General features: G+C 41.7%; 1 protein-coding gene across 22 annotated transcripts in view; it reads left to right on the forward strand.

The window, feature by feature from the left end:
• The window catches only part of tncb (tenascin Cb), a 366,196-nt gene that overhangs the window by 69,747 nt on the left and 281,338 nt on the right, over positions 1–15,111 (forward strand). For 20 of the 22 annotated variants that reach the window (XM_072565497.1, XM_072565496.1, XM_072565492.1 and 17 more), the window contains exon 2: positions 4,453–4,506. The gene's annotated coding sequence lies outside the window, so the exon portion shown is untranslated. Of the gene's footprint in view, positions 1–4,452; positions 4,507–14,143; positions 14,271–15,111 lie in introns of those variants that run through there. The other 2 variants (XM_072565499.1, XM_072565498.1) reach the window with 2 other exon arrangements.

Genomic DNA, 15,111 nt, shown 5'->3' on the forward strand with positions numbered 1-15,111 from the left:
CATAGAGATGTACAGCATGGAAACAGACCCTTCGGTCCAACCCATCCACGCCGACCAGACATCCCAACCCAATCTAGTCCCACCTGCCAGCACCCAGCCCATATCCCTCCAAACCCTTCCTATTCAAATATCCATTCAGATACCCATCCAAATGCCTCTTAAATGTTGCAATTGTACCAGCCTCCACCACATCCTCTGGCAGCTCATTCCGTACATGTACCACCCTCTGAGTGAAAACGTTGCCCCTGAGGTCTCTTTTATATCTTTCCTCTCTCACCCTAAACCTATGCCCCCTAGTTCTGGACTCCTCGACCCCAGGTAAAAGACTTTGTCTATTTATCCTATCCATGCCCCTTATAATTTTGTAAACCTCTATAAGGTCACCCCTCAGCCTCCGACACTCCAGGGAAAACAGCCCCAGCCTGTTCAGCCTCTCCCTATAGATCAAATCCTCCAACCCTGGCAACATGCTTGTAAATCTTTTCTGAACCCTTTCAAGTTTCACAACATCTTTCCGATAGGAAGGAGACCAGAATTGTACGCAATATTCCAAAAGTGGCCTAACCAATGTCCTGTACAGCCGCAACATGACATCCCAACTCCTGTACTCAATACTCTGACCAATAAAGGAAAACATACCAAATGCCTTATTCACTATCCTATCTACCTGCAATTCCACTTTCGAGGAGCTATGAACCTGACTCCAAGGTCTCTTTGTTCAGCAACACTCCCTAGGACCTTACCATTAAGTGTGTAAGTCCTGCTAAGATTTACTTTCCCAAAATGCAGCTCCTTGTATTTATCTGAATTAAACTCCATCTGCCACTTCTCAGCCCATTGGCCCGTCTGGTCCAGATCCTGTTGTAATCTGAGGTAACCCACTTCGCTGTCCACTACACCTCCAATTTTGGTGTCATCTGCAAACTTACTAACTGTACCTCTTATGCTCGCATCCAAATCATTTACGTAAATGACAAAAAGTAGAGGACCCAGCACCGATCCTTGTGGCACTCCACTGGTCACAGGCCTCCAGTCTGAAAAACAACCCCCCAACACCACCCTCTGTCTTCTATCTTTGAGCCAGTTCTGTATCCAAATGGCTAGTTCTCCCTGTATTCCATGAGATCTAACCTTGCTAATCAGCCTCCCATGAGGAACCTTGTCGAACATCTTACTGAAGTCCATATAGATCACATCTACTGCTCTGCCCTCATCAATCTTCTTTGTTACTTCTTCAAAAAATTCAATCAAGTTTGTGAGACATGATTTCTCACGCACAAAGCCATGTTGACTACCCCTAATCAGTCCTTGCCTTTCCAAATACATGTACATCCTGTCTCTCAGGATTCCCTCCAACAACTTGCCCACCACCGAGGTCAGGCTCACCGGTCTATAGTTACCTGGCTTGTCTTTACCGCCCTTCTTAAACAGAGGCACCACGTTAGCCAACCTCCAGTCTTCTGGCACCTCACCTGTGACTATTGATGATACAAATATCTCAACAAGAGGCCCAGCAATCACTTCTCTAGCTTTCCACAGATTTCTCGGGTACACCTGATCAGGTCCTGGGGATTTATCCACCTTTAACAGTTTCTAGATATCCAGCACTTACTCCTCTCTAATCTGGAAATTTTGCAAGATGTCACCATCTATTTCCCTACAGTCCATATCTTCCATCTGCTTTTCCACAGTACATGCTGATGCAAAATATTCATTTAGTATCTCCCCCATTTTCTGAGGCTCCATTCTATAGTGACAATCTCTTCCAAGAAATTAAAACGTTGGACTTATATTCCATAAAATACTTCCAATGTGCCAACCCTAACAGAAATAACATGGAAATTCTAATACAAGCCAACAAAATTTCTGTGATGAATCTGGATTTTAATCCCATTTGTACAATGTGCACAAGGAAAAAACATTAACAACATTATCTATATTACACAAAAATGGTTCATCTCTGTCACACGCAAATGATTTAATTTACAAGTCTCGAGCTGTGTTTCAGGTTCGTGTTCTGTAGAAATGAGCACACTCTACAGTGTAATAAAGGCAAAGTTGCCATAGTTCTAGCAGACCATAAGGTTGCTCTCATCAGAGAGAGATGACCAGTGGTGGTTTAAACTAACAGTCACCGTGTCTCAGGAGAGGGGAGAGGTTAAGAAGGAGAGTCTTTCATGGTAACCTCAGCTGGTGTAGGAATTGAATCCTTGCTGTTTTTATCACTCCATATTGCAAGCCAACAATCATGATACAGTGCAGTAGGAGCACTGTGGAGTGGTGTTTCAGCAAAGATGATATTCCCCATGCCTCCAGCTCAGTTGCTCAAAAAGGATGCTTTCTTCAGCAATGGTATTGCAGAAACATTGGAAGAACATAGTTTTGGAATTTATTTTAGGATTGGAAATGATCACAGTTGGATATTTTGTTTGCTTGGATGGTATTTCTCCACCCATTATTTTAAAGGATGAGCTAATTTCAAATTGTAGCAAGCCATGCGATGGTGGTATATTGGTAAGGATAGCTGCCTTCCAAGCAGTTGACCCAGCTTCGAATCCTGGCCATGCAGTGTTGCAGTTTCTGATCCAACTTTGAAAGGAAAGCCATGGAGATTTAGCGAGAATGTGGACGTTTCTTTCTGTGATAAAATGGATCTGTCAGATTGCTCTATCACTAGAGTATGTTAAGCATAGTTCTCATCTATGAATACCTCTGACACAAATTCCTACATTCAGAACCGAGTATGCCTGCTCTGACAGTTCATTCTGAACTTTGATTGTGAACTTTCAGCGATTCTTCAAACAAATTGTGGTTCCTTGCTTCAATTTCTATGTTTTTGCTTTAAATTTCTATTGATGCAGGTGCTGTCCTCTAGTGGAGGCCATTAAAAATATGGATCTTTGGACATCATACGTGAATAATACTGAATAATATTTTTTCAATGGGAATATTCCAAGATGGCGACTACTACACTTGTCCTGACACTGTCATTTGATAAAGGCAGTTATTTGAATGCTTTTTGTCAATCCTTTTGAACTCAGGAAATTGAGCATGTGTGAATCTTGGAAGGAGTCGAGAAGTGGAGTTGTTTCATTTTTAGAAATAAAAGTCATTCATTTATAGAATTTCATACCAAAATAAGATTACCTCTCAATAACTGACTACCAATGACTTTTTGTTTCACTTTCAATACCAAATAAAGTCAATTTACTCATAATTTTTAATACCAATGTTGCAAATAGTAAAATGAAAGACATAAATCAATAAGTGACGAATGAATTTGTTGGGTCAAAATCCTACAACTCCCTCCCTAACAGGTGTCCCAACAGCAATTGGATTGCAGGAACCAAAAGAGAAAATACTGGAAAATCTCAGTAGGTCTGGCAGCATCTGTAAGGAGATAAATAGAAGAAACCACATTTCATTGGAGTATTCAATGGCAGCTGCAAACTGATTAACTACTGGTTAAGTTGTGAACTAACAGTTGGTATCTATAAAGCCTACATGGAGAGCCCACATATCCCTCTGGAGAATATCCTGCTGCTCAGTAGGCACGAATCATTCAGCATCTTGACTGCACCTCAGGAAACTACTGAGCCTTTTAAAGTCCCTTTGCAGTCTTTGAGCTCAACTTGATTTTGTTACATAAATTATGAAAACGCTTTATTACTACTGCCAAATCAATCCCTGTATCCATTGATCTCCTGCAAGATATTATACAAAATATTGTCCTCAAATGACCTGTGCCTCTCCTTTTTTGTTGGTGTACTGTTTTACTTAAAGTTGATAAAGTGACTTCTGCTTGGTTCAATTTACCAACAATGTTGGTTTAACTTTACATGTTACAGGACAGGAGTAAGTTCACAAGTATACTTTTTTGAGGAGGAAATCAAGCACCAAGCAACTTGTAATTGCCAATGACCGAATTGAAGTAAACCCTGGTGTTGGTCTCAGTGGTTGAAGAATATGATATGGGGGAGCAAGATCTTTTTATAAAAATCATTAAATGTGAAGTTAAGGCAGATGAATGAACTTTTAAAGTCAGTCAGCAATTGTGCTATCAAATCTAAACATACATTTCTGGATAACAATAAGCAGAGAATGCTGTAAGTAAAATAATCTGCACCTAAATTGAAATTAATTTAATTGATTTTGACAGTTTCAGCTAAAATCTGGGCTGATCTAATCTACGGTTGCAGTACTCGACTCTCAATTCATTTCTTGATGTTTTAATACAATATGGTACACATTATGTCTGACCAGTGAAAGACAAATAACTCTTTCAAATGGTGATGACAAAGTGCTTCTCTTACTGGAGCATATGGGCAGAATTAGAAACTGTGTTCAATTCAGACTACTTGAGATGTGATACAGTCTAAACGACAGCCTTTCCTCTCAGCTCAGTGAACTGGAAATCGAACAATAAGCATTTTTTTTGCTATTTGCTTTTAGGTAAACTTCTAAACATCGTGGCTCCTCTGTTTCGCCTTGGGCCCCAAACAGCAGGTAAGCATTGAATTTCTAATCCTGCTCATCCCATAACTGTTGGCTCCGTTTAGTCTCCATGGGTGGGGAACAGTTTCACTGGATAGATTTATTTTTCACCATGCCAAGTCACTGAGGTTGCTTTGTTTTAAGTGTAAGTAATAAAGCAATGCATGGCTGCAAATCCTGAATACCATTTCTGAATAAAAAGCAAGGAAATAAAAAACAAATCATGTGGTTTAATTTTCCGCCCTTTTACCGTCCCCCGCAAACTTTCTACATGCTACACCAGACTAGCTTTCTGTTTTTGAAGGTGATGCTGCCCTTGGGGAAATATATTGGATCCCAATGGCTTAGTGAATAAATGGATTGGTTGGATCAAACTTAGATAGATACTTGTGCACCCACTCACCAGAACATCCCAGGTTTGGTCAGAGCCTTGCTTGGTCAAGCAATCTCAACTGGGATAGTAATAACAGGGGCTGCCAGCACTTATCCCAGCAACCCCAACTGGTGGACAGTCAAACTGATTATTCATTTACCTGTAATAGAAAGTGTGCAATTGGGGAAATTTGAACAACTATAGAATCAGCGTGCTATGACACTCCCGTGACTCACTAGTAAGGCTTGCACATGGACAATCACTAATGAGACAAGGTCACAGCAATGGCTGATGGTGCTTAGGCTCAGCTGGGAACAGACTCATTTTTCAGTTAGAAGATTGCTGGTTCAACGTCTCTTTCAGAGCCCTGAGTACAGAATTAGGCTGGCTCTCCAGTAAAATACTGAATAAGCAGCTTCATGGGTGGCACGGTGGCACAGTGGTTAGCACTGCTGCCTCACAGCGCCAGAGACCTGGGTTCAACTCCCGCCGCAGGCGACTGACTGTGTGGAGTTTGCACATTCTCCCCGTGTCTGCGTGGGTTTGCTCCGGGTGCTCCGGTTTCCTCCCACAGTCCAAAGATGTGCAGGTCAGGTGAATTGGCCATGCTAAATTGCCCGTAGTGTTAGGTAAGGGGTAGATGTAGGGGTATGGGTGGGTTGCGCTTCGGCGGGGCGGTGTGGACTTGTTGGGCCGAAGGGCCTGTTTCCACACTGTAAGTAATCTAATCTAATGTCTGGACAAAGAAGATGCTGCTATTCAAAAAGCAGGAGAGTTATCTTGATGTGCTGGCCAATACTTATCCTTTAAAAATATAGGTGATGTGATGATTTTCTGTTTGCAGCTTTTGAGACCTGTGCAGCAATCAGCTGTCGCATCACGACATTAGGACAGTGTTTGTGTCATGAACACAGATCATGGTCTGTGAAGGTCTTTAGGGCATCCTGAAGTGATGAAAAGCACTTACATAAATACTTTAGTCCAGATGAGAGAAAATGAGTAACCCTGTGAGCAGGAAATTCAAGAGGTAAACAGTTACATGTGGGGAAAGAGCATTGAAACTCACTGTTATAAAAACACACTGATCTTTTCATGGGTTATTAACACACGAACAGTGAACTCACGATATTCATCTGTTTATTTTCAATATTTCACCATCTCTAACATTAAATGCAAAGAGGAATTCTGAAATAATGCGGCAAGAACTTACATACTATTTATCCCACAGTGTAACTTCAGTGTCCACAGTGACATTTGTACATGAAACTATTGTAATGTTTAGCTGTCAGCCAGCAGCCATACCTGCGTACCCTCAAGAAAAGGCGTTGCCAAAATGAAAAACACATTGTAACACATGCTTATAGTTTAGTTTGAGTGGAATTTAAGAACTTGGCATTCAGAGGCTTTTATGATACGTAATTATCGGATATTGATGAGGTGGCCTAAGGACATATGATTTCATTTGTTCAAAGTGTATACACTTGATTTCAGTTACCCTTTTGGATCCAGTTGACCTGTGTCTGTTTTTTATTTTCCTAGTAAATGGTTCCTATTATTAAGGTAACTGTTAAAATGGCAGACAGTCTGCTTCCTGACAACTGATCTAAGTATGTGCTACTATAGAAACGGACAGTCCCATAAAAGCAAACTTCCTACTCCGCCACACACAATCCTAATGAAGCACATGATTGGTGTGGTTGTAAAACATTTGCTTTATTGAGCTCAACAATGAAAGTGAAATAAAATGCAAGATGTTAATAAATATGTCCAGTTTCCAAGCATTTAATTCTGTCCTTATATATTTAATCCTTTTCAATTGTTGTGGTAACTAAATATCACGCCAGATATCGTGAACTTATTAGACAAAATGCAATCAGGCTATTTTGTTTATTAGCAGACAGATTAAACTCCCACCTTCTGATGAAATTATTGAATAACAAATGTTTCAGAAATGTCTTTTAAAATATATGTTTAAAAACACACAAAATTACATAGTGCTCCTGTTTATCATGTGTGGGAATTTCATAGAATAGGCACTGAAACAGAAGTGCACAGATGATTCTCAGCAGTTTGTCAGATGTAGTAGGATGTATTAGAAAATGTGTGATGATCTATTTACTGCACATGAACAGGCCATTCGCCTCAAAAGCTGTATGGTGGTGTTGTCATCAGCATAATTCACTTCCAACCCCTCTTCACTTAATCATATACTTTTACCGAGAAAGCTACATTGATTAGTATGTGAAATTACTCCACGAAGGCTGGTATCCAATCACCAAATTACCCTTTTACTTACACATGCATAGGACAAGACACTTACACAGCCAGCTCAGAGCCAGCTCTTAGAATGAGCAGAATCCCTTACAATCTGATTACATCTGTCAGCCAGGGGTCCCTGATTGTACTAGGTTAACTGCCTTAATCAAGGAACTCATATTCTATGAAGTCCACCTGGCTGACCTCGTTATAGTCACTATAGTATGTACTTTGGATATTAACTGTCTTGTATTAGTTTTCTAATTAGGGCCAGAAACTGGAGGTTGGCTAACGTGGTGCCACTGTTTAAGAAAGGTGGTAAGGACAAGCCAGGGAACTATGGACCAGTGAGCCTGACATCGGTGATTGGCAAGTTGTTGGAGCGAATCTTGAGGGACAGGATGTACATGTATTTGGAAAGGCAAGGACTGATTTGGGACAGTCAACGTGGCTTCGTGTGTGGGGAATCATATCTCACAAACTTGATTAAGTTTTTTGAAGAAGTAACAAAAAGGATTGATGAGGGCAGAGCAGTAGATGTGATCTATATGGACTTATGTAAGGCGTTCACCAAGGTTCCTCATGGCAGACTGGTGAGCAAGGTTAGATGTCACAGAATACAGGGAGAACTCCCCATTTGGATCCAGAACTGGCTCAAAGGTAGAAGACAGAGAGAGGTGGTGGTGGAGGGGTGTTTTTCAGACTGGAGGCCTATGATCAGTGGAGTGCCACAAGGATCATTGCTGGGTCCACTACTTTTCATCATTTATATAAATGATTTGGATGTGAGCCTAAGAGGTATAGTTAGTAAGTTTGTCGATGACACCATAATTGGAGTAGTAGACAGCGAAGAGGGTTACTTCAGATTACAACAGGATCTTGGTCAGATGGTCCAATGGGCTGAGAAGTGGCAGATGGAGTTTAATTCAGATAAATGTGAGCTGCTGCATTATGGGAAAGCAAATCTTAGCAGGGTTTTACACTTAATGGTAAGGTCCTCGGGAGTGTTGTTGAACAAAGAGACCTTGGAGTGCAGGTTCATAACTCCTTGAAATTGGAGTCGCAGGTAGATAGGATAGTGAAGAAGGCGTCTGGTATGCTTTCCTTTTTTGGTCAGAGCATTGAGTATAGGAGTTGGGAGGTCATGTTGCGGATGTACATGACATTAGTTAGGCCACTGTTGGAATGTTGCATGCAAGTCTGGTCTCCTTCCTATCAGAAAGATGTTATGAAAGTCGAAAGGGTTCAGAAACGATTTACAAGAATGTTGCCAGGGTTGGAGGATTTGAGCTATGGGGAGAGGTTGAATAGGTTAGTGCTGTTTTCCCTGGAACGTCGGAGGCTGAGGGGTGACCTTATAGAGGTTTACAAAATCTTGAGATGCATGGATAGGATAAATAGACAAAGTCTTTTACCAGGGGTCAGGGAGTCCAGAACTAGAGGCCATAGGTTTAGGGTGAGAGGGGAAAGATATAAAAGAGACCTAAGAGGCAACATTTTCACTCAGAGGGTGGTACATGTATGGAATGAGGTGTCAGAGGAAGTGGTGGAGGCTGGTACAATTGTAACATTTAAAAGACATCTGAATGGATATTTGAATAGGAAGGGTTTGGAGGGATATGGGCCAGGTGCTGCCAGGTGGGACTAGATTGGGTTGGGATATCTGGTCGGTGAGGACGAGTTGGACTGAAGGGTCTGTTCCCATACTGTACATCTCTCTGATTCTATGGCTCTATGAATAAGGAAATCTGATCAATCCCACACGCATTAGATTTTAAGGATGTGTTTGCCTATTCACCTAAATGGGACTTCAAAGTGCAGCCCAGTCTGCTGTCATCATACATTCCAAGAAAGTCACAAGAGTTGGAAGCCGGAACTCATTTCTCCTTATCTGTTCCCATTCACGCTCAGGCTTGGCGTCCTTCTTCCAGCTGAGATTCTATTGATGGATTTCAAAATGTATTATTATCATTCTGGGATACCAGTCAGTTTGTAAGGTGTTTAATGAAATTAAATGCACCAAATGTTGTTTCATTGATCAATGAGAAGCCATTTCTAAAAGAGATTGAATTGATCAATAGACTCATAGAACTTTATTTTGTGTCATCTCAACACAAATCCTGAAGACTGCCCGTGATAAATACCCAGAAAGTTGGCATAGAAGATATAAGAACAAAGACTGCTCATCGGCATAAGTTGACACAAAAGGCTATAAATGACCATGGCATTTGTTAGGAGACAATAAGTTGGCATGGAACTTATAAGGGCCAAGGGTTAGCGGGAAAACAGGAATTGTTGGCATGGAGATGGGGATATGAGGAGCCATAGTGTGGTTAGAGTGACACAGATTGACATGCAGAGTCCACCTGCCATGGCGAAGGCCTCCAGGTGATCCATTTCTTCCTCTCCTGCTGTCCCAACCAGTACCCCTCCACCAATACACTCATTCAATTGGCAGAACTGATCCTCACACTCAACAACTTCTCATTCAAATTCTCCCACTTCCTTCAGACCAAAGGTGTAGCCATGGGCACCCACATGGGCCCCAGCTATGCCTGCCTCTTCATTGGGTACGTGGAAGAGTCCATCTTCCACAGTTATACTGGCACCATACAACCCTTTTCCTCTGTTACACTGATGACAGTATTTTCACTACCTTTTGCTCCCATGAGGAGGTTCAACAGTTCATCAACTTCATCAATACTTTCCACCCTGACCTTAAGTTCACCTGGACCATCTCAGACACCTCCCTCCCCTTCCTGGACCTCTCTGTCTCCATCTCTGGCAACCGACTCAATACGGACATCTATTTCAAACCCACCAATTCCCATAGCTACTTGGAGTACACCTCCTCCCATCTCCCCCCTGTAAAAGCACAATCCCCTACTCCCAATTCCTCTGCCTTTGCCATATCTGCTCCCAGGTGGAGCAATTTCACTCCCAGACATCCCAGATGGCCTCCTATTTCAAGGACTGCAATTTCCCCTCCCATATGGTCAACAATGTTCTCCAGCACATCTATTCCACTCCCTGCACCTCTGCACTGGAACTTCACCCCTCCAACCACGACAAGAATACAACTCCCCTGGTCCTCACTTTCCACCTCACCAATCTCCACATACAGCGCATTTTCCTCCACCATTTCCACCACCTGAGATATATTTCCTTCCCCACCCCATCTGTGTTCTGCAGAAATAATTTCCTCCATGATTCCCTTGTTATGTCCACAACCCCTACCAACCCACCCTTCACTCCTGGCACCTTCCCTGGCTGCTGTAAAAGGTGTAAAACCTGCACCCACCCCTACTCCATCACCTCCATCCAAGGCCACAAAGGATCCTTCCACATCCGGCAGAGATTTCCACATGGCATCAATGTTGACTTTACCAGTTTACTAATCTGCCCACTCCCACCTCATCCCAGATCCAACCCTCCAACCTGGTACCGCCCTCTTGAACTGACCCACCTCTCCATCTTCCTTCCCATCTCCCCATATCCAAATACTTCATCTACTGTGTCCGTTGCTCTCGATGTGGTCTCCTCTACACTGGGGAGACAAGATGCTAACTCACAGAACGTATCAGGGAACATTTCTGAGACACATGCATCAAACAACCCCACTGTCCTATGGCCGATCACTTCAACTCCCCCTCCCACCCTGCCAAGGACACACAAGTCCTAGACCTCCTCCACTGTCAAATCCAAGCCACTTGACATCTGGAGGAAGAATGCCTCTTCTTCTGCCTTGGGACCCTCCAACCACATGGCATCAATGTCGACTTTACCATCTGCCCACTCCCACCTCATCCCAGATCCAACCCTCCAACCTGGTACCGCCCTCTTGAACTGACCCACCTCTCCATCTTCCTTCCCATCTATCCATGCCACCCTCTCCTCGGACCTATCACTATCACCCCCCTCCTGCATCTATCTATCACCTTCCCAAACACTTTCCTCCAAGCCCCACTGTACTATTTATCTCTCAGCCCCCTTTTCCTCTCCTAATGAAGGTCTTATGCCTGAAATGTCAATTGTCCTGCTCTTTGGATGCTGCATGACCTGCTGTGCTTTTCCAGCGGCACACTTTTCAACACCGAATTTGAGGGCCATTGTGTGTTGTGAGTGTGAGGTGGAGTGGATTTACATGGATGGGAAAGGAGGTGTATTGTGGGAGGGTGAGGTATTCTGAAAGGTTTCTAATCTTGTTCTTTTTTAGTGCTGGAACTAAAGAGCACTGAAGCCAGCTTTTCACAGAACCAGCCTCTTCACCGAGACCTGGGTGGTCCCAATTGGAGACCCATTCTCACTCCCTCTGCCTGCACCCCATTCCCACACCAAAAGAGAAACATTTACTGTTCACAAAAGTCAGGGTCATGGTAGAAATTTTCCCAACTCTGCACCCCCAAATCAGCAATGGAAAGTCATGTTCCAGTCTTTGAAAGAAACATTAGGATTGATGATCAATTACTTGATTGAAGATTTAAATGTTAATGTGCATTTTAATGAAGGAGGGGAGGAAGAAAGGCTAAGTGAGAGAGTTCTAGGCTTAGGGTGATATTTAATATTAATTTTTATATTTCCAGGATGTTGAGTGCTTCTAAATCCTATACTTGTGGTTATTTTATTGTGTGTTTTACATACAGTTCTACCGTATGGCATCTTCTATTCAACTAATAAGTGATATTAACCTCTTGTCACACATTTCCTAGTGACAAAAGCTACCACTGTGCCAAAAAGCTTAATTTCCCACCAAGCGCTGCTTGTAAATTAATTGCATTCTGTGATTATTCACAATCCAAAAGGTATTAATGAGTGTTGCAATAATGTTTGAACCAGAACCAGAAAAATAGTCAACTGAACTGTTTTAAGTTGGCAATTATTATTTATGAAGATGAATTCAGATTGATTTTTTATTCATGATCTGGATTCGCAAACTCACAAAGTTCATATTTGTGTAAGATCCAAACTGCACGTCTTTTGAAGTAATGTTGACAATCCAAATACTGCTCACTATTCTGAATGGTTATGACAGGGAGCTGCCAGCTGAGAATAGGTGAAAGGCCACCTGTGCCATTTTTGGGAAGGTTCACTAAAATTAACTGCCAGTTAGGTGTTAACATGGGCAGCAAAGGATCTTTGTTGAGCTGAAGAACTCCAGGGTGTGAAATCCCATCCTCCCAAGAGAGAGCAGCCAGCCAATCAGTGTCTGGCTGCTCTTTATTCTATGGAAACATGCCCTCCCACCCATCTCCATGAGAAGCTGTGACTATTGCTGGAATTACACCCATCCAAAGCCCATGGTCACTGAGGGACCCAGGGCCACAGTTGTGTAATGCAGGAGAGGTTGCTCTCATTAGCCTCCCCCCATTCTAGCTATCAAGTCCTTCAAACAAAAAACATCCTTCCCCACAAGCAAACCCCTGTAGTCTTTACTTCTCGACCCACCTGCAGGTTACCTCAGTTGAATAAATTCAGCAAGTGGTGCCATGAAACCCCTAAGTGGGTATTTATTGCTGTGTGATGGATGATCATCCATGGTCTTTCCAACTACTAACCATGTTGGGGGAAAGGCAGGAAGGCAGCAGGGTTCTGATCCACCATCCTCCCAACTGAAAGACTGACACCTGACCTACAGGAGACAGCATTAAATTCCACTCTGATATCTGCCCACAGTGTTCATTAAGACCAGCTCACTTAATAAAATAAAAAACTTATTTTCTTAACAATTTAATCAACTTCCACTCAGTTCTCAGTATCATACCATGCTGGTTTTGTGCTGTAGATTGTAATTATTAAGATTTATTAATAGAAGACAGTAAAAGGCCTACAGCCCAAGAAGTAGGGCACAGAAACCATTCTAACTGGTTTTGTTCATTTCATCTCCATCACTTGAAGGTACTTGAATAATAAATTAGATTTATTTTCAAAGAGCTGCTCTTTAAGAGTGGCACGATAAAACATATATGAGAAAGCAATGAATTTGCCAGCCAGAACGTGTCATATCGGATATCAAAGCTACTCTGGCTAGTACTGAATTTATGCTGTTCCATCACCTGCAGTATAGTCTATTTAACGCAATTACGGAGTAAGGCTTCTTACATTGGTGACCAGTAATTTAATTCATACAAAACCTTCATGGAAGAGTTGTAAGATCACCAGGCTATGAGTTTAAAGAAATTTTCAAAGAAAAATGATTAAACATTTGATTGAGGGTCTTGAAAGTGTTTAGTTTAGGGCCAACACATTTTTTTCCCCTAAGAATAGCATACGATAGAATGCATTTTATTGTTACGACGTCTGTGCGCATTTTTATAGTGAACAATAACCTTGTGATTGCTGAGTTTTCATTTTGGCATTACTGTAGAATACAAAATGTCATCTTGGAGAGAAAGAGTCATCTAGGCCTCCTCTAAGTGAAACCCAAAGCCTCCTCAGGGAGATAGGCAAATCAAATCAGGCCATGTATAGGACATAAAAACTATGGGTAAAGCAGTAATGTCAGAATCCTGTGGGAGAGAAATGTTACCCCGTACTTCCCTGGGAAGGGAAACCACAGTCTCAGGGAATCGCTCCAGACATGGTCAAAAAGGAATCAACTAGCTTTATAGAAAAAAATGTGTTCCAATTAGAGGGAGCTGAAGAATATTCCTTTAAGTGGATGGTGTCTTCAGCACAGACTGGTGAGCTGTTTGTCAAGAGCAGGGTTTGCTTTGTTACTTGTCCCAATTAAATACATCTCCTGCAGTGAGAGCCTAATTAAAATATTCAAATAAGGATCAGTTGTCAAGATCAGTAATAAAATTTTCTTAGTAATCAGTGTGTCACTGCTACTGCCTCAATCTGTCTACAAACCATTGATGATACAGGTCAAAAGACTATTAAATTATGACATAAAGTGATATATGCCTGCCCTCGTTTAAGGTGTTAGGATTTTGGTTGTTATTTTTGTCATGATTTATGAGCACATTGAATTTAAATGTGCTTGTAGTGACTATATAAAGATTTTAGAAAAATTAAGGGGCTCTGGCTCGAAGAAGAGAGACCAGACCAGGAGGAAATTTAGCCACAGAACAGACTGAAGAAGAGATGATGGCAAGAATCCGTAACATCTTAACAGAGTTCATTCGTGGCCCGATTTTAAATCTGTGTAAGTAGGTGGGTTTTGGCTAGGTTACAGATTTTACCAGTTCGGTCCAGTGCAGTGTACCTGTGTCTCTTATTATAGACTGTACTTTTTAAGCAAGGCTGGCTCAGTGTTGCCCTGCCTTGCATATCTACCCGCAACTACCCCACTATTCTACCTGTTCAATTAATGCCTCTGTACTTGTTCACTTGCAGCTCTTTTCAGGCTGTGAGAGAGGATCAGTAATGTCAATTAGTCTTTAGCCCATTGGAGTCCTCAGTTAAGGACTTTGTTGTCTACATATATTTGGCAGCTTCTTTCAATGCACACCAAAGTAAATACTCCATATGAATGTGGTTTGTACAGGTGCTTCTATATGTTGTGTAATGGGAACAATGTAAGGAGGTGTCTTTGAAAGAGGAACTTGAGTAAGAGGAGGTAGAGGTAAAAATTTGAAGGTTTTCACTCCAGCTTCTTAAGGCTCCTGTTTTAATTCTTTGGCAAATACAAAGCACTTTAGCTGAAGAGATTCTGCTTCTCTGTAGATTTAAGAATTTATTAAGTAATGTCATTCTGCTGTATCTAACGTATGTTGCCGATATCAATGAACTAGTGATTTTAGCTTCCTGTTGTCAGTGTGTGGAAACTAATTTCACTTGCATTTGCTATATGTGTATCAGGTGTATAATCTATTGAAAATCTAACACAATGGTCCAAGTGCCTATGTCTGGCAGCTGCTCCCAGTCTATTTCTTGTAATATAAGTACATCATAAAAATGTTTTCTTTAAAGGTTTGAAAAGAATGAAACATTCAGTTTGTCTCTCTAGATATTACAATACAATTCCATTGCAGATGTTTTCAGTA

This window comes from Chiloscyllium punctatum, chromosome 49 (assembly GCF_047496795.1).
Source record: "Chiloscyllium punctatum isolate Juve2018m chromosome 49, sChiPun1.3, whole genome shotgun sequence".
In the NCBI taxonomy this organism is placed as follows: domain Eukaryota; kingdom Metazoa; phylum Chordata; class Chondrichthyes; order Orectolobiformes; family Hemiscylliidae; genus Chiloscyllium; species Chiloscyllium punctatum.